This window comes from Schistocerca piceifrons, chromosome 1, assembly GCF_021461385.2.
Source record: "Schistocerca piceifrons isolate TAMUIC-IGC-003096 chromosome 1, iqSchPice1.1, whole genome shotgun sequence".
In the NCBI taxonomy this organism is placed as follows: Eukaryota; Metazoa; Arthropoda; class Insecta; order Orthoptera; family Acrididae; genus Schistocerca; species Schistocerca piceifrons.
This window is the reverse complement of record NC_060138.1, coordinates 1,024,159,109-1,024,184,702: the sequence shown is the minus strand read 5'-3', so window position 1 is coordinate 1,024,184,702 and position 25,594 is coordinate 1,024,159,109.

The following is a 25,594-nucleotide window of genomic DNA, read 5'->3' as shown; positions in this document are numbered from 1 at the left end:
GGTACGTTTGAACATTTTATTTCGGTTGTTCCTTTGTGAAATTATCATTTCTGAGAACACATGCTGTTACAAGGTGATTACCTGTAAATACCACATTAATGCAATAAATGCTCAAAATGATGTCCGCCAACCTCAGTGCATTGGGCAATACGTGTAACAGCGAGTAGTTAGCCTTCCGTAATGTTCGCACATGCATTGACAACGCGCTGACGCATGTTGTCAGACGTTGTCGGTGGATCACGATAGCAAATATCCTTCAACTTTCCCCACAGAAAGAAATCCTGGGACGTCAGATCCGGTGAACGTGCGGGCCATGGTATGGTGCTTCGACGACCAATCCACCTGTCATGAAATATGCCATTCAATATAGCTTCAACCGCACGCGAGCTATGTGCCGGACATCCATCAAGTTGGAAGTACATTGCCATTCTGTCATGCAGTGAAACATCTTGTAGTAACATCGGTAGAACATTACGTAGGAAATCAGCATACATTGCACCATTTAGAATGTCATCGATAAAATGGGGGCCAATTATCCTTCCTACCACAATGCCGCACCATACGTTAACCCGCCAAGGTCGCTGATGTTCCACTTGTCACAGCCATCGTGGATTTTCCGTTGCCCAATAGTGCGTATTATGCCGGTTTACGTTACCGCTGTTGGTGAATGACGCTTCGTCGCTAAATAGAACGCGTGAAAAAAATCAGTCATCGTCCCGTAATTTCTCTTGTGCGCAGTGGCAGATCTGTACACGACGTTCAAAGTTGTCGTCATGCAATTCCTGGTGCATAGAAATATGGTACGGGTGCAATCGATGTTGATGTAGCATTCTCAACACCGACGCTTTTGAGATTCCCGATTCTCGCGCAATTTGTCTGCAACTGATGTGCGGATTAGCCACGACAGCAGCTAAAACACCTACTTGGGCAGGTCGTGGTTGACGTTTCACATGTGGCTGAACACTTGCTGTTTCCTTAAATAACGTAACTACCCGGCGAACGGTCCGGACACTTGGGTGATGTCGTCCAGGATACCGAGCAGCACACATAGCACACGCCCGTTGGGCATTTTGATCACAATAGCCATACATCAACACGATATCGACCTTTTCCGCAATTGGTAAACGGCCTATTTTAACACGGGTAATGTATCACGAAGCAAATACCGTCCGCACTGGCGGAATGTTACGTAATACCACGTAATTATGCGTTTGTGGCTATTACAGCGCCATCTCTCACAAAACGAAAAAAGTGGTCCAACAAAACATTCATATTTCTTTACGTACTACACGAAAATGTAATAAAAATGGGTGTTCTTATTTTTAAAAAACGCAGTTGATATCCGTTTGACCTATGGAGCGCCATCTAGCGGGCCAACCATAGCACCATCTGGTCCCCCTTCAAGCTAGACGAGTTTCGTTCTTTGTAGTTTTTTCGTTTGATGCTTATTTCGTGAGATATTTCGCCGGTCACTATCAATATGTTAAAAGTCTCCAGCCCTGTTACAGTCTACTCTTTACCACCACGAACTAGAGCCACAGTAACCCAACCATTACCATGTGCACTAGCATCAGCATTAGAAAGCGTAAAATTCAGAATGCGTCCACAAAACAGTAAGGACCATGAAGAATAACTCATATATAGTCGTTTCCTCGGCAGATTCAAGCACTTGTACTCTCTAAAAAAACGCTAATGCACTGACTCCGTGAATTACCACTTGTTTGAATGCTCATCACCAGTTAAAATGTGTCTTTTCCGGAAGTGATAAATTTAAGCTAGGTGAGCAAAAGATGCTTTTTGTTTGTTTGATGAAACCAAACGAAGAAGAGGTTCGCCGAAATTTTCTCTGGAAGGCTGCTTGAATTTGCGAGCGCAACATGATGATTGGCTAACTTCAATCCTAAATATCTCGGAGACGGCGCAACGTATCGAATTCTTTTCAGTCGCATAAGAATGGCGCTGTTACGAGGATGTTGTTTGCTTTAAATACACGCTGTAACGGTCGTGAGCTGGACGTGGTGAATTGATGGTAGTCAAGAATGCCTTTAATGCGACAAAGACACTATCAACGCCTCACTGAGTTTGAACGAGGTCGTGTAACAGGGCTACGAGAAGCTGGATGTTCCTTCTGCGATACTTCAGAAAGACTTGGCATGAACGTAGGCACTGTACATGGCTGCCGGCAGCAGTGATCACGAGAATGTACGGTCGCAAGAAGACCGGGCTCCAGACTGACACGTGGCACTACCAGGGCGGAAGAACTTCGTGTTCAGCGTATGGATCTGGCGTCTCGTGCTGCATCTGAAGCAGCAGTTTGGACTGGATTGTCTGGGGGAAGACACCAAACAGCGAGATCATCGGTCTCATCGTATTAGGGAAGGACGGGGAAGGAAGTCGGCCGTGCCCTTTCAAAGGAACCATCCCGGCATTTGCCTGGAGCGATTTAGGGAAATCACCGAAAACCTAAATCAGGATGGCCGGACGAGGGATTGAACCGTTGTCCTCCCGAATGCGAGTCCAGTGTCCTAACCACTGCGCCACCTCGCTCGGGAAGCAGCAGTTTGAGCAGCAGATGTGTGCACCACAGTGACACAACGAACTGTTACAAGTCAGTTACTCCAGGGACAGCTCCGTGCCAGATGTCCTCAGATGCATTCAACCGACCTCAAACCACCGTCAATTGCGACTTCAGTGGTGTCAAGCGCTCACTGGAGAGCAGGGTGGCGGTCTGTTGAGTTTTCTGCTGGAAGCTAGTTCTGCCTCGGTGCCAGTGATGGTCGTGTGTTGGCTAGAAAGAGGCTAGTCCAGAGCCTGCAGTCAGCCTGTCTGCGTGCTAGACACACCGGACCTACATCTGGAGTTATTGTCTGAGTAGCACTGTCGAGAACATCCCACGCACCCTGACGGCGAATTTGTACGTCAATCTGGTGACTCCACCTGTTGTGTTGCCATTCATGAACAGCACTGCAGGGGGTCTCTTCCATCAGGATAAAACTCGCCCACCTACTGCTGTTGTAGCCCAAATTGCTCTTGATTATCGACATGTTGCCTTGATCAGTTCGATTATCAGATCTGTCTCCAATCGAGGAGACATAGGACACCATCGGACGACAATTACAGCATCATTCACAAACAGTTTGAACCTTCCCTGTGTTGACCAAGTTCAACAGGCGTGGAACTCCATCGCACTATATGACATCCGGCACCGGTACAACATAATGTATAATGCTTGCATTCAACATTCCGGCTGTTACACTGGTTGTTAATGTACCAACATTTCAAATTTGCAGTGGCTTGTATCATGCTTACATTAACCTGTTAGAAAGACAAACGTATTCCCTAAATTTCATTACTGTACATTAATAATTTTTTGGTGTTCTGATTTTTTTCCCGTTAGTGTACATACATAGTGCGTCCGTAAAGTACCTTTTTCAATGCAGTTCGATGTGGCTTCCCTCTATTGCCTCTATAATGAGACGCCGAAACTGGTTGCTTCCAGAATATAATAAAATATCTTATACGGCTGTTGGTGAATTTTATTGGAATTGCTAGAGCTTCTCAAAATTGTGGCACTGCATACAATTGCAAAATGTCAAGGTAGTTGTCTGACGTCACAGTCTGCTCCGAAAGAAAAATGGATCTACAGACTGTAGGCTAGAAGTAAGATACAAATATGAAACTTGTGTCGAATTGTTTACAACTATCAAAGTTTTTTTCTGTTTTAGGTTCGCAGTACGTAAGTAGTGGATGAGGTGCAGTGCCCAAGAAGCCATGTTAACCAATCAGGAGAAGGCACAGTGTGTCCTGTGGTACCATGAGACACGATCACCAACCACAGTGCAGAGACACTTCCAGACAACATTTGGAAGGAGTCCACCTGATGTCAAGAGCATTAAAGCCTGGTATGAGAGGTTCAAGAACACAGGATCGGTTGCTGACCTTCCAAGGTCTGGTCGACCAAGAACCTCAGCAGACAGGGTTGAAGCTGTAAGGCAGTCTTTTCTGCAAAGTCCGAAGAAATCGGTGCGCAGGGCCTCACGTGAATTACAGGTGCCAAAAAGCTCTGTCCATGACGTATTACACAAACGTTTATTGTTTCGTGCGTACAAAGTGCAAATCGTTCAGGCCTTGTTGCCCAATGACAGTACCCGTCGATATGACTTTGTGGTCGAAATGTTATCACGTATTGAGGACGATGATGGTTATCTCAGACGAATTGCCTTTTCCGACGAAGCGACCTATTTTGTCAGTGGAGTAGCGAATCGCCATAATGAGCGCATTTGGGGTTCACAACCCCCTGGCGAAATCATGGAGTGCACCAGAGGCAGTCCAAAGGTGAATGTTTGGTGCGCGCTATTGCACGATCGAATTATCGGGCGATTCTTCTTCGCTGAGACTACCATCACAGCTGCAGTGTATCTGGACATGTTGCAACCGTATGCTGTTCCCCAGCTGCTTCAGTCTCACCCCGATGTCTTGTTTCAGCAAGACGGTGCACCACCTCATTGGGGTTTGGACGTCCGTGCCTATCTCGATATGACCTTTCCTGGGCGATGGATTGGTCGTGATGGGCCAACAGTTTGGCCTCCACGCTCTCCTGACATAACGCCATTAGACTTCTTTTTATGGGGTTATGTCAAGGACGAGGTCTACCGAACACATGTACCAGATCTTGAAACCCTGCGGCAACGGATAACCACAGTCGTTGAATCGATCCCTTCAGTGATGTTGGCTAATGCATGGACGGAAATTGAATATCGCCTAGATGTGCTACGTGCTACCAAGGGTGCTCAGGTGGAAGTTTACTGATGTGTGAAAAAAACTTTGATAGTTTGTAAACAATTAGACACCAGTTTCATATTTGTATCTTACTTCTAGCCTGAGTTATCAATTTACGTAATCAGGGAAAGACTTTTCGGACACCCTGTACAACTTTCTCATGCATCAGGGTGCACCACACGTTTACCTTTGGGGCGTTACCTTCATACTCAGTGTAGGCCCATATTCTGAAATTATAACGATGAACATGTTCACAGACATGGAATGTGGCCTCATCACTAAACACAATCATCTTCATAAATCGTTCATCGTAGGCGATCTCATTAAGCATACGTGTAACAAATTCGAATCGTTTGCTTCTGTCAGTCGGTTTGATAGCATTCAACAAATGCAAACTACGATAAACGAAGAGGCGTTTCTTCTCGACTGACGTGGCCTGAGCCGCTGCTGCTACTCGGTTCGTTGTACTGCGTCGTCACCTGCTCGAGCACACTGTTGAAAATCATACTACTGAAATTCTTGGCGAAACTGTCCAATGTAGCGCAAGTTCCAACCTTTCGTTTCGTTTCGGTCAGCCACAACAAGCGTTCATAACTACACCATGACTTGACGGACGCACTGTCTATATAATCTAGTCAAATTTTTCTTTGCAGAGTAGAAGTTGACAACCATAGAGATAGTTTTCTTTTAAGTTTCAATAGGGTTAAACTTACTCAGATGAAATGATTGGAACTTATAAGAATGAAAGCTATGAAGTGGAATGACATTATTCGAAATCAGTCAAATCTATTCATAAATGCTGAATCTGAGTCATAAGGACCCTACTTATCGTCTGCAAGCTCCTAGTGCCAGCGATAGCAAAAACGTATTGATTAACATCATAGATTAATTTCACTTCATCGTTGTCTACTGCGTCACTAAGGAATTTCGCTATCGCCATATCTTACTAAATAACGGATTCTAGTATTTATTTAAGTTTTTAACCAAACATGACATCAACTATTTGTTTTTCCGTGTTTTAGTTAATATGGTTTATGAGAACATTGCAACTGTTCTCTACTTGTTGGCCTTGTCATATTGATTCTCTCTCTCTCTCTCTCTCTCTCTCTCTCTCTCTCTCTCTCTCTCTCCCTTACAGAAAGGTGACATTGTGTCGCCTGGAGGAAACTGTGATCGTGTGTTATGTTTTTGAACAAAACGCAGTCTTCATCACGTATTTTTTTATTGTAATGACGCCATAAATAATCATTCTCTCCGTATTTCAGATGTGAAGATGTTCGGCTTCTGGGCCCAAACTGGAGAGATTGTAAAATGTGTCTTTCATTACCCGTCGTGAGAAGTGGCTCTCGCTTCTCGTGATTAACGGTGGTGAGCGGTAAACGACGACGTAGAGAAATAAACCAAATGACATTTTCACTAATAGGGAGTGGTTTAGTTGTATAAGCAGGTAGCAGAAGATGACATGACTACTGGTACACCTATTGCTGATAAACATGTACTGAGGTATTATTTTATTCACATTGCTCCTACTGCCAGCAACAGCAAAAATATAGTAATTACAACAACATATATTACTTCATTGCTCTGTCGTCTATTGCATGTCTACGGAATTTCAGTATCGCCATATCTTAATAAATAAGGGATTCTAGTCTTGTTTTGTAAGTTTTTTCGCATTTTAATTAACATGTTTATGAGAACATCGCAGCTGATCCTCTATTTGTTGGTCTTTCTTGTCATACTGATTCTCTCTCTCTCTCTCTCTCTCTGTCTCTTTCTCTTTCTCTTTCTCTCTCTCTCTCTCTCTCTCTCTCTCTCTCTCTCTACAGATAGGCGATATTTCGTGACCAGTGGGAAACAGTGAACATGTGTTACAAGTTTTGAACAAAGCACAGTCTTCATCACGATTTTTTAAAAATTGTAATGACGTGCATGAGCTGTTTCCCGTGATAATTATCATCCTTTCCGTATTTATGATCTGAAGATTCGGCCCAAACTGGTCATCATTACATAACGAAAATATGTGATTTACATTGTGCTTTCTGCATAAGACCCTCTCCTTTATTTGCTCTTTTCTTCTACAGTCACTACTACATTCATAATCTACCATCGGCGATATAATTAAACCATATAACTCAGCTTATTCTTTCACTCGATATCTGCGACGCTTGCATGCTGCGTAAACACTGACGTCATTTCCCAGTTCAATGAACGCTATAATTACTGTCTTCTTTAATCATACAGCTGTTATTGGTATCAGTCGGAGAGTAAACGTAGTTCTTACAATCTCGTGATGCGTTTAGGATTCAAGCTACCAATAAAAAAATTGCCTCTCTATTGCCCAGAGTGCACAGGTTCGATGCACTTCACAGATTTCCGTACACTGGTCCGTTTGCTTAATAATAAGCTTTTTTACAATTTTACATTTTTTTCAGGTTTCCCATCGCTAGGCAAGATAAACGTTCATTATTTGAAGTACATTTTATCTTCACAGATGGAGGAATATTTATTCTTTGTACCACGTTTTGTACCTCATATATTGCGGCTTAATGTTACGTGCAGAAGGTATGGAATTCGGAAGCTGACTGTTTATTTTCGCATACGACACGCTCGAACGTCTCTGATCGTCATCTCGCGATTAGGCACGAAGTATCTACTTCCAATACTGGGTGTGAAAAAAATATCGTTATCTAGAATTTCAACGGAAAGAGGAAGAGAACCCAAGATGTACAGTTCCGGCTAATTATATTATTAGTCATTTGCTAACATAACACAGGTAATGTGTTGAAGCCGTTTTCGTGTGTGAAGTAACTCGTCTACATAGTTTTGATCATTTTATCTTTGTTCGTTATTTGTCTCATTCTTTAGCAACGGGCGAAAAAAGTATGTGTTTAATCTTAAGCAGCAAAAGGAATAACAATTATTGAAACTGTGTGATGACAGTAACAATGAACGTGTTCATTGCACACTATATAATGGGATTTTTCTGTTGCACATGAAGGGAAGGATAACAATAAACACCACGTGCAACAGCTAAAAACAGAAGTGCTACTTATGATATTGTTTCACCAGACATAAGAAAAATGTTGGAGGTGTTTCGAAAAACTGGTATTTCGCGTTGCAATATTTCTAAAATGATTGAGTTTGCGATATCCTTGCCTGGGACATCTGCTCCAGCTGAGAGAGCTATTTCAATCATGAGGAACATTTGGTCTGCGGAAAGGGGTAGACTTTCGTTATCCAATGTTAAACATCTGCTAAATGTTTAAATTAATCCAGAACTTTTTTGTTATGTATTTTATGATGTAATTAAAACAAACAGACCGTTTCTGAAAAAAGGTCATGTATAAGTGAACAGTTCAAACTAATAAATAAAGTTTAATGTTCCAGTAAACCGTTGAGACTTTTAAGTAATTTAAAAATAGATCCAAGGGTGGACTCAAAAACTGGTAATATATCTTGGATTCGATCCAAAAAATATGGTAATCCTAGTCATGGGGAGCGTGTTTCGCATGCTCTGTAGGGGTGGTCCCCTTCCCCAGGGGCACAATTGGAAACCCTGCGCGATAACAGAAGTCCATGGTCAGTGGCAGCCAGTTCCGAAACTAATGAAGTCCACTAATCGTAACTCCAGCCCCAGTAAACTGAGAGTAGAGATCATGCAGAACGGTAAGAAAAGAAATCAAAATGCAATTTTCGTATGCGGTTGTAAGAACGAAAGGATGGGGTTATATAATTCATTTTGATATTGATGGCTAGCACACTGACAAACTCAAACAAGAAAATTAAGAACGAAAGCGACACTAAAACAAATGTCTTCATTGACCTTCATAATTAGGCCACAGTCCTATTGAAATGATCATTAATACAACAATCAAGACATCAGAAAATTGTGTGAAATAGGATTTTTAGTAGAAATCATGAATATATCTCGATACGTTTGCGTTTTCTGGTCAAAATAAATGCGTGTGTAGATCTTAGGCCGTTTTCAATAACGTGCACTGTATAATAATAATAATACTGTGATTAAAGCTTAAACAGTACATGAGTACGTCACCACCTTTAATTTCTTAGGAAGTGATTATAAGCCATGATACGGACAAAGATATAGAAAGTAAGATTAAAAAATACCAGTCAATATGAGAAGTGATAAACAAAACATTCCAAAACAAAGTAGGGAAGGAAAAGAATATTAAAATTTTCTGAAACGAAGGAAGTGAGTCAAGGACCCCTAAAAATGATAAAAGTAAGCTGAAAGAACCAGAAATGTGATACTCAGGGAAGTTATTGGTGTTTCCGTGCAAGACTATACAATAATGAGGTATTAGGCATCAATTAGGTATTTATAATATTAATAAAAAGATAGAATCAAACAGAAAAATTACAGAAACATCATCGACAAATAATGAATTTAGAGAGAATACCATGTCAGGCCATGCTTTACCAGACGAGAGGAAGAAGAGGCGTAGGACGACCCAGAACGAGGTGGCAGTGAAAAGTGAAGACGGATCAGGCACAAGTGAAGTGCAAAAGAGGAAGAAGATAAAGGCTTAAAAGTGCAATAGGAAATCTTCATAAGCAGCTAGAAAACGCAGAAAGCTCAAATGATTTTAATATATAATTCGAATGACAGGCACTTAGAGAAATTACCATTTGACACACATATGTTATAAATTTAATGACAATACTGGCTAGTAAAATTGGTCCTATGAAACTGTATGTTTTGTCTCGTCTTTCTTCATCGGCCAGACTGTAGAGATTAAAATGTTTTTGCCAGCAGAATTCGATCAAACTTCTATCAACATAAATGCTGCCTTGCTAATGAACTGGTGACGCCAGTCAGCGAGAAGAAGTTAAATGCAATGAAGAATTTGCAATGTAACAGTATTTGAAATAACGCGGCTAGAAAGCGGAGAAGATACGTTTGCCTCCGCGAAAGAATCCGAGGACACAAGAATTTGAATTATTTTATTCATTTTGATAAATTACACTGTATGGAATAATGCAACTGGCCGCAAGTCTTTTGAAACGATTTTATTGTTCCGTTACTAGTTTCGTGCCAGAGCCGACCGTCAGACTGTAGTGCTGACTTGTTTGTAAGTTTCACATTTGTATCTTCATAAAAAGTTCTCCTCTACATATTGTAAGACGGAGGTTTGGTTTTCATCTACGATTCATGCTTATCAATGAACTTTTCGTTAGTTCAGTTCATTGATCAGCATGGATCGTAAAAGAAAATCAAACCTCTGTCTTATAAAATGTAAAGGAGAGCTTTTCATGAAGACAAAAATGTAAAACTTGCAAAGAAGTCAACGCTACATTCTGACGGTGGGCTCTGGCCCGAAACTAGTAACGAAACAATAAAATCGTTTCAAAAGACTTGTGGCCAGTTGCAGTATTTCCTACAGCACAAGAATTTGCATTATTTGAGAGACGGTTAGGGAAAGTTTACTTTTACAAGACAAGTAAATAATACATTGCTTTTCGGTGCGTTGCACATCGCAGGAATATATTAACCTTCAGGAGGCATCCGAAGACTAAATTACGGTCTCGTACCTATGTTGAAAGCATCCAACTTTCCTGTTACACAAACCGATAACGTTGAACGATCTGCTGACGTAACGCGGGGTCTACGTGACGCAGTATGTGAGGAAACACAAGAAACTGCTGACGCACTGTCAGACAAGTAGTCCAGTACCGATAAATCTGATACTGCAAGGTCAAGGTAGCACGAGACTGGTAAGGCTACAATTTCGTAATGGCACTTACGTAGTAATAGTTACACTTTTGATTACGTAGAATACAAAAGAATACGAAGAGGTCTCAGTTATACATGGTTTGCTAGAAGGAATGGTGAATTTCAGGAGTATGGAAGAAACGATCATTCGAAGCAAGAAATCTAGTAAACATAGGCTCTAAAATGCTTACCGTAAGAACTATGAACACTTCTTCATCTTAAATTCTGTGAAAAAAATCGTTTCTACTGCAAGCCATTTGCTGTCTATCTTTTTGGGAGGACGCAATATGAACGAACATGGGTCCTAAAATGCAGATCTTAAGAGCTACATGCACTTGTTCAATAGAAGAGATGTGTTTCACAGTAGCGAAGGTGGAGAACACTTACAGCTCTTACGGTATGCACTTTAGAGCCCATGTATACTGGACGTTGTTTTCTTGCTTTTGTCCATACTACAACCTCTCAAGATATGGAAAACAAAGAGCTTGCGGCAGAAGTGATTTGTTTCACAGTATCGAAGTGCTCAGAGCTCTTAAGGAAAGCATTTAGAGCCTGTATTACTTCACATTTTTGTTTCGAATGATCGTTCCTGACATGTCCCTGAGGCAGTTAGGCTTTGGGTAATCACAGTGTGAGTTCACCCAGGTCGTTGTAACAGAACTTACAAGCGAATATTCCCTTGTGCAAATTATCAATCTGCATGAAACTTAGCATATATGTAAAGGGGTCAAAATACTCCAGTATATATTTTCTCGTTTTTGTCCAGTTTCAGTTGTAAGGGGTAAAACACAACAAGAAAGGTAATTTGGCACTCTGAAAACATCTTCGAATCCGTAATATAAAACATGTGTTTCATACAAAAGATGAAATATAATCAATGTTCTTGAAAACTGTGTAATCAAATTTTGTAACAATTTGAAATTTCCGAAAACACCCCACCACCATTAATTAACCCTGAAAAACGTAAGAAGATTTTCAGATCTCGTTCTGCTGAATGATTGTGACGTCTATTTCCACTGGAAAAGCAGTATAGTCCAGTTACAGTTACTAGTACACAATCAGTTTCCTACACCAAGATTTTCCGTTGTCCTGAAGTATGCCTGGTACAATTCAGCATATTTAGAGGATCGCCCTCAGTTTGAGAATACTGTTGAGTTTTGTTTTGTATTGTGTTGTCCGTCATATGTATTGTGCGAAGAAATTTCGTTCATTTAATGGGTAGGGTGTAAAGATACTTCACGTTTTAAAAATTTCTTTACATATGATTATTATTGTAATGATTTAGTATCATAATAATGAGTTTGTTACTATCTTCAGTTAAAAAATACATATATGTGAAAAAGTAAAAAAAGAACGAGAAAGTCATGAACTTAAAAAGTAAAATAACAATTTAAAACATGAAACAAAAGTATGTAAAACAAATGATTAGAATAATAATGAATTTTTAGATATTTTAATTATGTATGTCAAAATTATTCCGACAGCATAATGTGTACAACTTGTTTTACTAAAACTGTATTTCAGAAACCAGTTATATTACACATGGATGGATGTGGCATGAAATCTTGTTTAATTTTTATTGTAACAAAAGTTTTCATTTTTTAAAATTATTTAACTGTGATGGTGTATTTTAGAAATTTTGAAATTGTTACAAAAGTTTATTATACAGTTTCCAAGAACATCAGTTGCATTTCAATTTTTATGTGTAACACGTTTTTTATATATCATGGTTTTGAAGATATTACCTTTGAACCTAATACGCCAAATCACCTTTGGGGGTTTATTTTTCCCTCTTGAAAGAGAAACCGGGCAAAAACGGAACAATACATATTGCTTCATCTTCTTCACCCCCTCTACATCTCCGTCACGTTTTGTCGAGCTCGTTTATTTACACCTGGGAATGTGCCTTTCTGAGGTTCATATCAATTTCCTTGATAACTCAAAACTGTTTCCCACATCGCTATTAGCAAATGGTCTTCTTGCTTCCCACTGGGAGAGCATTACTATAGAAGAAATTTAAGTTATCCTCACGGACTGTTTTGGAAGATCAGTCTTCCTGTGCAGATATCCTACTTTTGTTTTAATGTAGGAAGGTTCGACATTTGATCTGGCGCACACATTTCACCTTGTAAAAAGATTCCTCTAAGAGCGCACACCATAGTAGAGTGAAAGTTTTATTCTACACGAACGCTTCGCCAGAGGACATTACACTCCTTCACAATATGCTTTCCGTTGTGGGTATTATATTAATAATGTTTGCAGCTGAACCTACTGGAATTTCTCAACTTTGTAGAGACTGAAGTTTTTTGTTGCTGTATTGCCTTTCTCAGATAGCTCAACAGCGTAGTCCACCACAAGCGAGGATATGGTTCTGATCCAGCACACCGTTTTAAAAAGGCAGAAAGAGTTCGTGGTCACTTTATCAGAATCCTCCCGAAAGAGCTGGACTATTAGACTGTAACGATCACAGTGCTGGACGCACCATCTGCGGAAATTAATCCTGTCCTTGTATAATTAGCCTTGTTTCCTGTCTCAGACATCCAATAAAGTGAAGTGCCTCATTTATTATGGCGACTGTAATGAAGGCAACGAGCTCCACGGTATAAACAGCAGGACTGCGTGACAAATCGGAATTACCCACATCGATTCGTGCGTCAACATCGTTGTCAATTATAGGATCAATATTGCTTGAGTTTCAGGCACCTGTTCATTTCCAAGTTTTACATTCAAAGTCCTTTCTGCTGTTTTATTCTTCAGATGCAAGCAAAACTACACTACTGACCATTGAAATTGCTACAACAAGAAGAAATACAGATGATAAACGGGTATTCATTGGACAAATATATTATACTAGAACAGACATGTGATTACATTTTCACGCAATTTGGGTGCATAGATCCTGAGAAATCAGTACCCAGAACAACCACCTCTGGCCGTAATAACGGCCTTGATACGCCTGGGCAGTGTGTCAAACAGAGCCTTGGATGGCGTGTACAGGTACAGCTGCCCATGCAGCCTCAACACGTTTCCACAGTTCATCAATAGTAGTGACTGGCGTTTTGTGACGAGCCAGTTGCTCGGCCACCATTGACCAGACGTTTTCAGTTGGTGAGAGATCTGGAGAATGTTCTGGTCTAGTAGGCGTGGGCTTCGCGTCTATCTTGGCTACAATAATGTGTTCACTATGCTGTTCGTAGTAGCTTATCCGCGGGTCTATTTTTTTATTCATTATTAAACGTACTCCTGCATTACCCCCATTTGATTTTCTATTTATAACCCTGTTTTCACCCGACCAAAAGTCTTGCTCCCCCTGTCACCGAACTTCACTAATTCGCTCTATATCTAACTTTAACCTATCCATTTCCCTTTCTAAATTTTCTAACCTACCTGCCCGATTAAGGGACCTGACATTCCACGCTCCGGTCCGTAGAACGCCAGTTTTGTTTCTCCCGATAACGACGTCCTCCTGAGTAGTCACCGTCCACAGATGCGAATGGAGGACTATTTTACCTCTGGAATATTTTACTCTAGAGGACGCCATCATCATTTACCCATACAGTAAAATTGCATGCCCTCGGGAAAATTTACGGCCTTTGTTTCCCCTTGGTTTCAGCTGTCCGTAGTACCAGCACAGCAAGGCCGTTTTGGTCAGTGTTACAAGTCCGATCAGCCAATCATCCAGACTGTTGTCCCTGCAACTACTGAAAAGGCTGCTGCCCCTCTTCAAGTACACGTCTGTCTGGCCTCCCAAGACATACCCCTCCGTTGACGTGTCAAATTCAAATCGTATGACTTACTGAGGCCTATGATGCCTTGGCGGTGTACAAAATTAAGCTTCTAAGTTACTGCAGTCAAAAGATTGATACACGCATTCACTTATCAAAACCTATAGGTACTTACCATTAACATAGAATCAAGAAATTTGGCAAGAAGCATGGTTTCACAGTACAAATAAAATAAAAATCTGAAAATTGTAGAATTGTTACATCACATAAAAAACATCTTTTGGTCGTTGGAACATACATTGGGTTCGACATCCGTCAGAAGCATAATAGACTGCATGTATACACAAAATGTAAGTTGTAGTCATGTTTTAGCAACTAAATAAAATGTTTTATTAAATATTCTATGTCCACTTGTATACACTGAACTCCTCTGTTCGCTTCTTTTTGCATATCCGGCCTAGTCTCAGAAATTACTGTAGAGATTTTGCTATGATCTTGGAATTCCCAGGACTTACATCTTGCCACTATCTATACCGTAAACAGACAAAAATCGTTGAGACTCTCTATTCCTATGATGGGCAAACTGCATACACTGACGAGGAAAAGAAATCGCAACACCAAGAATAAGTTTTACAATATAAACAAAAGTTGGTAGGCGTGTTTGTACATCTGAAAGATGATGCCTACCCAGATTTTGCGCCACTATGAAGATGCAAATCAGGTGTGCTTTAAATACACGCTATAACGGTCATGAGGGTTATTTGCCTTTGGGATTGGACGTAGTGATTTGATGTTCGTAATGAGTACCTTTAAGGCAAGAAAGGGGCCATTTTCAACACCTCACTGAGCTTGAATGACGTCGTGTAATGGGGCTACGATATTGCAGAAAGACTTGGCAGGGATATAGCCAATGTACATGATTTCTGGCAGCATTAGTCACGAGAGTATATGGTTGCAAGAAGTCCGGGCTCCGGGCTGACACGTGGCACTACCGAGAGGGGAGACCATCGTGTTCAGCGTATGGATCTAGCGCACTGTACTGCATCTGCAGCAGCAGTTTGAGCAGCAGACACAATGAACTGCTACAAGTCGGTTACTTCACGGACAGCTCCGTGCCAGGTGTCCTCTAACGTGCGTTCCACCGACCTCAAACCACCGCCACTTGCTACTACAGTCGTATCAAGCGAGAGCTCACTGGAGGGCAGGGTGGCGGTCTGTTGAGTTTTCTGATGAAATCTAGTTCTGCCTCGGTACCAGTGGTGGTCGTGTGTTGGTCAGAAGCCGGCCCGGGTAGCCGAGCGGTTCTAGGCGCAAGTCTGGAACCGCGCGACCGCTACGGTCGCAGGTTCGAATCCTGCCTCGGGCATGGGTGTGTGTGATGTCATTAGGTTAGTTAGGTTGAAGTAGTTCTAAGTTCTAGGGGACTGATGACCTCAGATGTTAAGTCCCATAGTGCTCAGAGCCATTTGAACCATTTGTTGGCCAGAAAGGGGCCAGCTGAGGACCTATAGCCAACCTATCTGCATGCTAGACACACTGGACCTACACCTGGAGTTATTGTCTGGGGTGCAATTTAGTTTTACAGCGGGAGCACTCTCAAGATTATCCCACACACCCCGACTGCAAATTTGTACGTCAGTCTGGTGACTCGACCTGATGTGTTGCCATTCATGAACAGCATTACAGGGGGTCTCTTTCATCAGGATAAAGCTCGCCCATATACTGCTGTTGTTGGGTCTAAATTGCTCTTGATGGTCGACATGTTGCCTTGATCTGCTCGAATTCCAGATTTGTCTCCAATCGAGGACATATGGAACATCACTGGACAACTCCAGCATCATTCATAAGCAGCATTAACAGTCCCTGTACTGAGACCAAGTGCTACAGTGCATGGAACTCAATCGCACAAAATGGCATCCGGCACCTGTACAACATAAAGCATGTACGTTTGATTTCTTTCATTCAACATTCTGGCGGTTACATTGGTTGTTAATGTACCAGCATTTTACATTTGGAATATTTCGATATTTCGTGGTACGTTCCTATGGGACCAAACTGCTAAGGTCATCGATTCCTAGGCCTACACACTACTTAAACCAACTTAGGCTAAGGACAACACACACACCCATGCCCGAGGGAGAACTCAAACCTCCGACGGGGGAGCCGCACGAGCCATGGCAGGGTGCCTACACCTCACGGCTACCCCGCGCAGCTTTTACATTTGCTATGGCTTCAGCCGTTCTCACACTGTACTGCAATCTTGCAGTGTTAATCACTTATATACACACACAAAAAAAAAAGTTTTGCACCACCTCGGTTCCGAGAGTTCCGGAACCTGCACAGAAAATTGGAATAGACATCAACATAAACATCATTTCCGCCTTTTTTATTGCTCGTGAAAACCACATAACGCATATTGTACCACCATACAGTGAGACCTTCAAAGGTAGTGGTCCAGACTGCTGTACACACCGGTACCTCTGATACCCAATAGCACGTCCTCTTGCATTGATGCATACCTGTATACTTCGTGGCATACTATCCGCAAGTTCATAGCGGCACTGTTGGTCCAGATTGCCCTACTCCTCAACGACGATTCGGCGTAGATCCCTCAGAGTGGATGGTGGGTCACATTGTCCATAAACAGCCCTTCTCAATCTATCCCAGGCATGTTCGATAAGGTTCATGTCTGGAGAACATGCTGGCCACTCTAGTTGAGCGACGTCGTTATCCCTCTACGGTCGCAGGTTCGAATCCTGCCTCGGGCATGGATATGTGTGATGTCCTTAGGTTAGTTCGGTTTAATTAGTTCAAAGTTCTAGGCGACTGCTGACCTCAGAAGTTAAGTCGCATAGTGCTCAGAGCCATTTGTCGTTATCCTGAAGGAAGTAATTCACAAGATGTGCACCATGGGGGCCAATACGCTGCCGATATGGTTGCACTATCAATCGGAGGATGGCATTCACGTATCATACAGCCGTTACAGCGCCTTCCATGACCGCCAGCGACGTACGTCGGACCCACATAATGCCACCCCAAAACAGCAGGGAACCTCCAACTTGCTGCTCGCTGAGAAGTGTGTATAAGGCGTTCAGCCTGACCGGGTTGCCTCCAAACACGTCTCCGACGTTTGTCTGGTTGAAGGCATATGCGACACTCATCGGTGAAGAAAACGTGATGCCAATCCTGAGCGGTCCATTCGGCTTGTTGTTGGGCCCATCTGTACCGCGCTGCATGGTGTCGGGGTTGCAAAGGTGCAACTCGCCATGGACGTCGGAAGTGAAGTTGCACATCATGCAGCCTATTGCGCACAGTTTGAGTCATAACACGACGTCCTGGGGCTGCACAAAAGCATTATTCAACATGGTGGCGTTGCTGTCAGGGTTCCTTCGAACCATAATCCGTAGGTAGCGGTCATCCACCGCAGTAGTAGGCCTTGGGTGGCCTGAGCGAGGCATGTCATCGACAGTTCGTGTCTCTCTGTATCTCCTCCATGTCCGAACAACACCGCTTTGTTCACTCCGAGACGCGTGGACACTTCCCTTGTTGAGAACCATTCCTGGAACAAAGTAACAATGCGGCCGCCTTAGAACCGCGGTACTGGCCCTCTAAGCATGGTTGAACTACAGACAACACGAGCCGTTCACCACCTTCCCGGTGGAATGACTGGAACTGATCGGCTATCGGACCCCCTCCGTCTAATAGGCGCTGCTCTTTCATGGTTTTTTACATCTTTGGGTGGGTTTAATGACATCTCTGAACAGTCAAAGGAACTGTGTCTGTGATACAATATCCATAGTCAACGTCTATCTTCAGGAGTTCTGGGAACCAGGGTAATGCAAAACTTTTTTTATGTTATCTAGGCAAATGTATTCTCTAATTTTCTTTACTCTACATTAATTGTTTTTGTTGTTGCGAGTTTCTTTCCGTTAATGTACATATACAGAGCAGAAACGATTTCGGAATCATTCTAGCGATGATACAGCCTGCAACTGAGGAAATCCACTGAAATAAGCGATTTTGCAAAGGACAGATTGTTACGGCCTGGCTCCTAGGAACGAGACCCTCGGAAAACGACGAAATTGGTCGACTGCTCGCATGCTGCTGTCATGAGCACCTTGGAAAGTAGTTGAAACCACCAGTGTGCCACGATGTGTCGACCGTCCACGCCTCGTCACAGAACGTGGTGATAGGAGGCTTGCTCGCTCTGTAACGCAGGATAGACCGCGATTTGCGACATATCTGATGCCAGTGTACAATACTAGTACAGGTAAAGGTATATTGGATAACAGTGATCAACGCACATTGTTGAGCATAGGGATCCGCAGCGCACGATGTTTATGTATTTCCACATTGACGTGCTGCATTGGGCTCGGGACAAGTTTGGACATTGAACAAATCAAAACGTGTCGCCTGATTGGAAGACTCACGTTCGTTGTTGCGCCAGGTCGGTATGTCCGGATACGCCGACATCTAGGCGAACTGTTGCTCGTAGCAGTGCACCACGTACAAAGGTTGGTGGCGACGTACACTCAAGTTCAGAAAAAACAGATTACCTTGAACGACTAGAAATAGGACTCTTATATTCACAGGATATGTGCATTAGTATGTTCCGCAGGACTGATAAGCATTTGGATTGGACAATGTCGACCCGCGGGTGCTAGGTCAACATCAATATCGCAGGGATATTACCTACAGGTAAGATGTGCTTGCGGCTCTCGTTGTCGCTATAAACCGAAGTTAATGGATCAGTGTGACTTGAACAGACGTGCAAGATGCCTCGCAGCCGTATGCACAATCCGTAACGTCAAATCAGGGAGTTTGAAGGAGGGCGCATTACCGGCGTGAGAGAATGTGATGCATCCATCCGGGAAACTGGTGCTCGTGTGGGACGAAGCAATGCAATGATTGGGTGCAGAGGGGTTCACGGAGGGGCGGACAACACTTCGGGATGGGTCAGGTCGCACAACACAGAACACCCCCGCGAGAAGATTGGCATTGCAGGACAGGTCTGCGTCCTCCTCGGCTCTGGTGCAACACTGGGACAGTGTAACACACCGTGCGCTATCAGGGTGACTGTCCGTCGCCATTTTTTACAGCAAGGGTCACGTGCGCCTCGTCCACTTCTCCGCCTACCTTTGACGAATGTGCACAAACATGCTAGACGGCAATGATTTATGTAACGATGTCACTGGGGCAGGAATGGCCTCAGGTAGTATTTTTGGACGAATCCAGGTTCTGTTTGTTTGAAAGTGATGGTCGAATTTGGGGTTCGCAGCAGACATGTGTTGCGACATCACAGTAACTGTATTCGCACACGAGTTACAGCGCCAGCTCAACGCCTTATCTACATCTACATTTATACTCCGCACGCCACCCAACGGTGTGTGGCGGAGGGCACTTTACGTGACACTGTCATTACCTCCCTTTTCTGTTCCAGTCGCATATGGTTCGCGGGAAGAACGACTGTCTGAAAGCCTCCGTGCGCGCTAGAATCTCTCTAATTTTACATTCGTGATCTCCTCGGGAGGTATAAGTAGGGGGAAGCAATATATTCGATACCTCATCCAGAAACGCACCCTCTCGAAACCTGGCGAGCAAGCTACACTGCGCTGCAGAGCGTCTCTCTTGCAGAGTCTGCCACTTGAGTTTGCTAAACATCTCCGTAACGCTATCACGGTTACCAAATAAACCTGTGACGAAACGCGCCGCTCTTCTTTGGATCTTCTCTATCTCCTCCGTCAACCCGATCTGGTACGGATCCCACACTGATGAGCAATACTCAAGTATAGGTCGAACGAGTGTTTTGCAAGCCACCTCCTTTGTTGATGGACTACATTTTCTAAGGACTCTCCCAATGAATCTCAACCTGGTACCCGCCTTACCAACAATTAATTTTATATGATCATTCCACTTCAAATCGTTCCGCACGCATACTCCCAGATATTTTACAGAAGTAACTGCTACCAGTGTTTGTTCCGCTATCATATAATCATACAATAAAGGATCCTTCTTTCTATGTATTCGCAATACATTACATTTGTCTATGTTAAGGGTCAGTTGCCACTCCCTGCACCAAGTGCCTATCCGCTGCAGATCTTCCTGTATTTCGCTACAATTTTCTAATGCAGCAACTTCTCTGTATACTACAGCATCATCCGCGAAAAGCCGCATGGACTTGCGACACTATCTACTAGGTCATTTATATGTATTGTGAAAAGCAATGGTCCCATAACACTCCCCTGTGGCACGCCAGAGGTTACTTTAACGTCTGTATGGTGTGGGATGCTGTTGGGTACAGCCACAAATCACAGTTGGTGCGTGTCAATGACACTGTGATCACTGTCACCTACGTGAATGACATCCTGTGATCCGTAGCCATGTCCCTTATGCATAACACCCCACACGCCAATTTTCAGCAAGACAATAGACGACCACATACTGCTGCACCATCACGTGCCTTCTCGGTGTCACAGGATGCCAGGATTTTGCCCTGGCCCGCCAGATCACCAGACCTATCGCCAATCGAAAATGTTTGGGATATGGTGGATGACGGGTGCGTTGCTGTGACCCATGCCAACCACCAGATTTTGAACATTGGAACCAGGTGAATGCAGCATTGATGGCTATACCACAGGACGCCATTCGCGCTTTATGTGCGCCGATGTCATTACACACAGAACAAGTTATCAGGGTCCACTGCAGACCCTGTGCCTACTAGGTAACACGACACATGCTGAACGAAGGTGACTGAAATGCTGATCATTTCTGCAGAACATGCTAGTGTACATGTCCTTCGAATATGAGCGTCCTATCTCTAGTCGCTCATGGTGTTCTGTTTGTCTGAACACGAGTGTAATTACGCTATTAGGGACATTCTACTGGGCTTTCACGGGACATGTGTTACATATAGATTCATAATAGCAGTGGACTACATGATCATTATTGCGGAGCACCTGTACCCCTTCGTGCTTGTGTCTTCCACGACAGAAATGGATATTTCAACAGGACAACTGCCTTGGGTCTCAAGACCAGAACTATGCTACAGTGGTTTGAGGACTGTGATAGTGAGCTAAAGCTGATGGATTGGCCACCAAATTCGCCTGATCTGAACCCAATGGAAGACATTTGGGTCGTCATCGGGTGGCAGCTCCGTGCCCGCAGGCCACAGGCCCGTTATTTACGGGAATTGCGTGAACTGTGCGTAGAAATCTGGTGCTACACACCTCCGGAAATCTACAAACGACTTTGCAAATCTGTGCCACAGAGAATACTGCGGGGAATTAACTGCTGAGGTCATTAGTCCCCTAGAACTTAGAACTAGTTAAACCTAACTAACCTAAGGACATCACAAACATCCATGCCCGAGGCAGGATTCGAACCTGCGACCGTAGCGGTCTTGCGGTTCCAGACTGCAGCGCCTTTAACCGCACGGCCACTTCGACCGGCGGTGATCGTAGTGCTTTGGCTCATTAGTACATCTCCGGAAAAGATTTTGCTGTGGATAAGTAACTATGTATTATTTGCGTTATTTTTAATTTATTGTGCTTAAATTTGTGTAATACTCTTCATGATTAAGTGAACTTATTATGAATTGCATCACAAGTGTTTGTGACTCTGTAATACTAACCTCAAAATTGGTTCAAATGGCTCTGAGCACTATGCGACTTAACTTCTTAGGTCATCAATCCCCTAGACTTAGAACTACTTAAACCCAACTAACCTAAGGACATCACACACATCCATGGCCGAGGCAGGATTCGAACCTGCGACCTTAGCGGTCGCGCGGTTCCAGACCGTAGCTCCTAGAACCGCTCGACCACCCAAGCCGGCAATGCTAATCTCTTTTCATTTCCACTCAGGTACACTTTTAAGCGAAGAGATATCGTACTTATCAAATAAAATAACCTCTTATTCAGTATATTATCCCAAAACTAAAGAAACTATTAGAAACAGGTCAACGTAATATCAAAATCTTCTCAACAAGTTGTTGATATTATGTTGATATGTCTGTAGAAAGCATATGATGCATCACTTTTACTATTACAAAGAATAGTGTAGAGTAAGACGGAATACAGGAACAAGAGTCAGTAATGGATAGAGATGTGGGACCACGATATTGGCAACCTGAGAATTCAGGACGTATCTTGTTTCAAAAAAACCCACAGACACAGAAATTGAAATGAGCGACACGTGAGTTTCCGTAATCGTTCTCATTTTCAATAATATTTTTCAGGATATATGCCCACTTCGTCATGTTGATATATACTGACCAACATCAAGTAATATTAACTGTAGGTTTTTCAGGGTGCCCCTCAAGCACTGGAGGAAGCACTAGTCGCTGTGTGTCCGCAACTCGTGGTTGTGCGGTAGCGTTCTCGCTTCTCACGCCCGGGTTCCCGGGTTCGATTCCCGGCGGGGTCAGGGGTTTTCTCTGCCTCGTGATGACTGTGTGTTGTGTGATGTTAGGTTTAAGTAGTTCTAAGTTCTAGGGAACTGATGACCATAGATGTTAAGTCCCATAGTGCTCAGAGCCATTTGAACCATTTGAACTGGTCGCTGTTACGTCCAGTCCATACAAGGAGAGAGCAAAAATTTATTGGATTCATATACATACAATGAAGGTGTGACATAAAATCACGTAGGAGGATAGCGACCATTCCAATAAATGTTTATAGGTGTATAGTTAAGCTGACTAGGTCGCATAAAAAGTCATACAGCAGGCGAGGGATGACTGTATTGATCAGAAAGTATGCATGACGCGTTCCAGAATTATTTCTATCTTCAGCAAAATACACACATCAAAAAAGTTTTTCATCACCCCAGTTCCCAGAACTCCTGACGACTGACGTTGACTGTGGACACTGTATCACAGATACAGTCCCGTTGACTGTTCAGAGATGTCACTAAACCCGCCCAAAGTTGTAAACAACCATGCATGAACAGCGCCTATAAAACGGAGGGCGTCCGACAGCCGATCAGTTCCAGACATTCTACCAGGAAGGAGGTACACGACTCGTTTTGTCTGTAGTTCAACCATGCCTAGACGGTCAATACCGCGGTTCGATCACGTCCGCATTGTTAGTTTGTTCCAGGAAGGGTTCTCAACAAGGGAAGCGTCCAGGCGTCTCGGAGTGAACAAAACCGATGTTGTGCGGACATGGAGGAGATAGAGAGAGACACGAACTGTCAATGACATGCTTCGCTCAGGCCACCCAAGGTGGATGACCGCTGAACGCCTTAGACACACTGTCCATCGAGTGCAGCAAGGTGGAGGTTCCCTGCTGTTCTGTGTGGGGTCGACGTACGCCGCTGGTGGTCTTGGAAGGCGCCGTAACGACTGTACGATAGGTGAATGCCAACCTCCGACCGATAGTGCAACCATATCGGCAGCATATTGTCCAGGCATTCGTCTTCATGGACGACAATTCGAGCCCCCATGGTGCAAATCTTGTGAATGACTTCCTTCAGGATAACGACATCGCTCGACTAGAGTGGCCAGCATGTCCTCCAGAAATGAACCCTATCGAACATGCCTGGGATAGATTGAAAAGGGCTGTTTATGGACGACGTGACTCACCAACCACTCTGAGGGATCTACGCCGAATCGCCGTTGAGGAGTGGGACAATCTGGACCAACAGAGCCTTGATGAACTTGTGGATAGTATGCCACGACGAATAAAGGCATGCATCAATGCAAGAGGACGTGGTACTGAGTACGAGATGTACCGGTGTGTACAGCAGTCTGGACCACCACCTCTGAAGGTCTCACTGTATGGTAGTACAACATGCAATGTGTGGTTTTCATGTGCAATTTTCTGTACGGGTTCCGGAACTCTCGGAACCGAGGTGATGCAAAACTTGTTTTAATGTGTGTATATAAGTGATTAACAGTGCAAGATTGCAATTCACTGTGAGCATGATCTAATAAGTGTATAATAACTGTTTAGACGTTAATAACTAAGCAACATTAAACAAAAGTGAAAATACAGTCCGTTCCTCCTATCTTATAACCTGGTACAAGACAGGAGTGCTACCAGTTCTGCACGTAACATAAGATGACGGACTACTAAGCGAGTTCACGTAAAACCGGGATAGGAAGACAAAATTGCCACTAGGTGGCAGCAGGGTGAACACAGTGGCACCGTGTCATACATACTATGATAATAAATTACACAAAATGATAAAATGGTAAGTGGCACGTCAGTGCACATGGGAATACAATGTAATGATCTAGTTTAATGACATAATAAAGGAAACATTAATAAACGTTACACGCAGTATAGATCACATGATGCAAGTAATTGCCGCGCAGGGTAGCCACGTGGTCTTGGGCGTCTTGTCACGGTTCGCGCGACTCCCCTCCTCGAAGGTTCGAGTCCTTCCTCGGGCTTGGGTGTATACGTCGTCCTTAGCGTAAGTTAGTTTAAGTTAGGTTAAGTGGTGTGTAAGCTTAGGGACCGATGACCTCAGCTGTTTGGTCCCATACGACCTTACCACAAATTTCTAAAATTTCCAAGTACTTGGTGGCGCTATGTGTCCAAAGACATACGTAGGTGACTGACAAACAATAGTAAGAATGGTATATTTTACTGTCAAACGGTATCAAGCGACCATTAACAATATTGGTGGTACTGGTAATGCCTGAATATAACGCGCAAAAAAACCATTACAATAAAACAGACATTTGCAAGTACAGCAGGTGTATGAATGCGAAACTAACAGGACATTAAAATAATAAAATTTTTATAGTATAGTTTTAAAATATTATACTATAGATTTAAGATACAGACACAAGAAATAAATAGCCAAATTAAGTAGTATGTGGGCGATGGTGGGGTGAGAGGTAGGGGTAAGGTGGGGGGGGGGGGGGGTTAGGAGGATTGATATCCATGCAAATGAGGGAGGGTATTGGAAATAAGAGAGGGGAAGGGGGTGTGGGTTGCTGGCAGTGAACAATCGAGAAAAATAGGGAGTAGTGGAAGATGGGACCACGTTAAAATAGCAATGTCAAATATATCTTAAAATACATAAGCATAATGCAAGCTATACACCATTTGTAATTAGTAACGTAAGCCACAAAGTACATCTCTGCAGTATGTACGTAACAGTACTGCTAATATGTTACATATTCCGAAATGCTCAGCCCCACACTGGGTAAAAATAATGGTCCTCCTTATAAACACTCGTTTATAGGTATGTACCTGAAATAACATGCCTTGAACTTTAAAAAAAAAAGGCTAGCAAAATATATCAGAAGTAACAAAAAGAACGAGTAAAGTCAGTGTGCAGAATAATTGAGTGACGAAAAGGGAAAAAGAAGAAGGTTGGCTGCCGGGGGGTTGGGGGTGGGGGG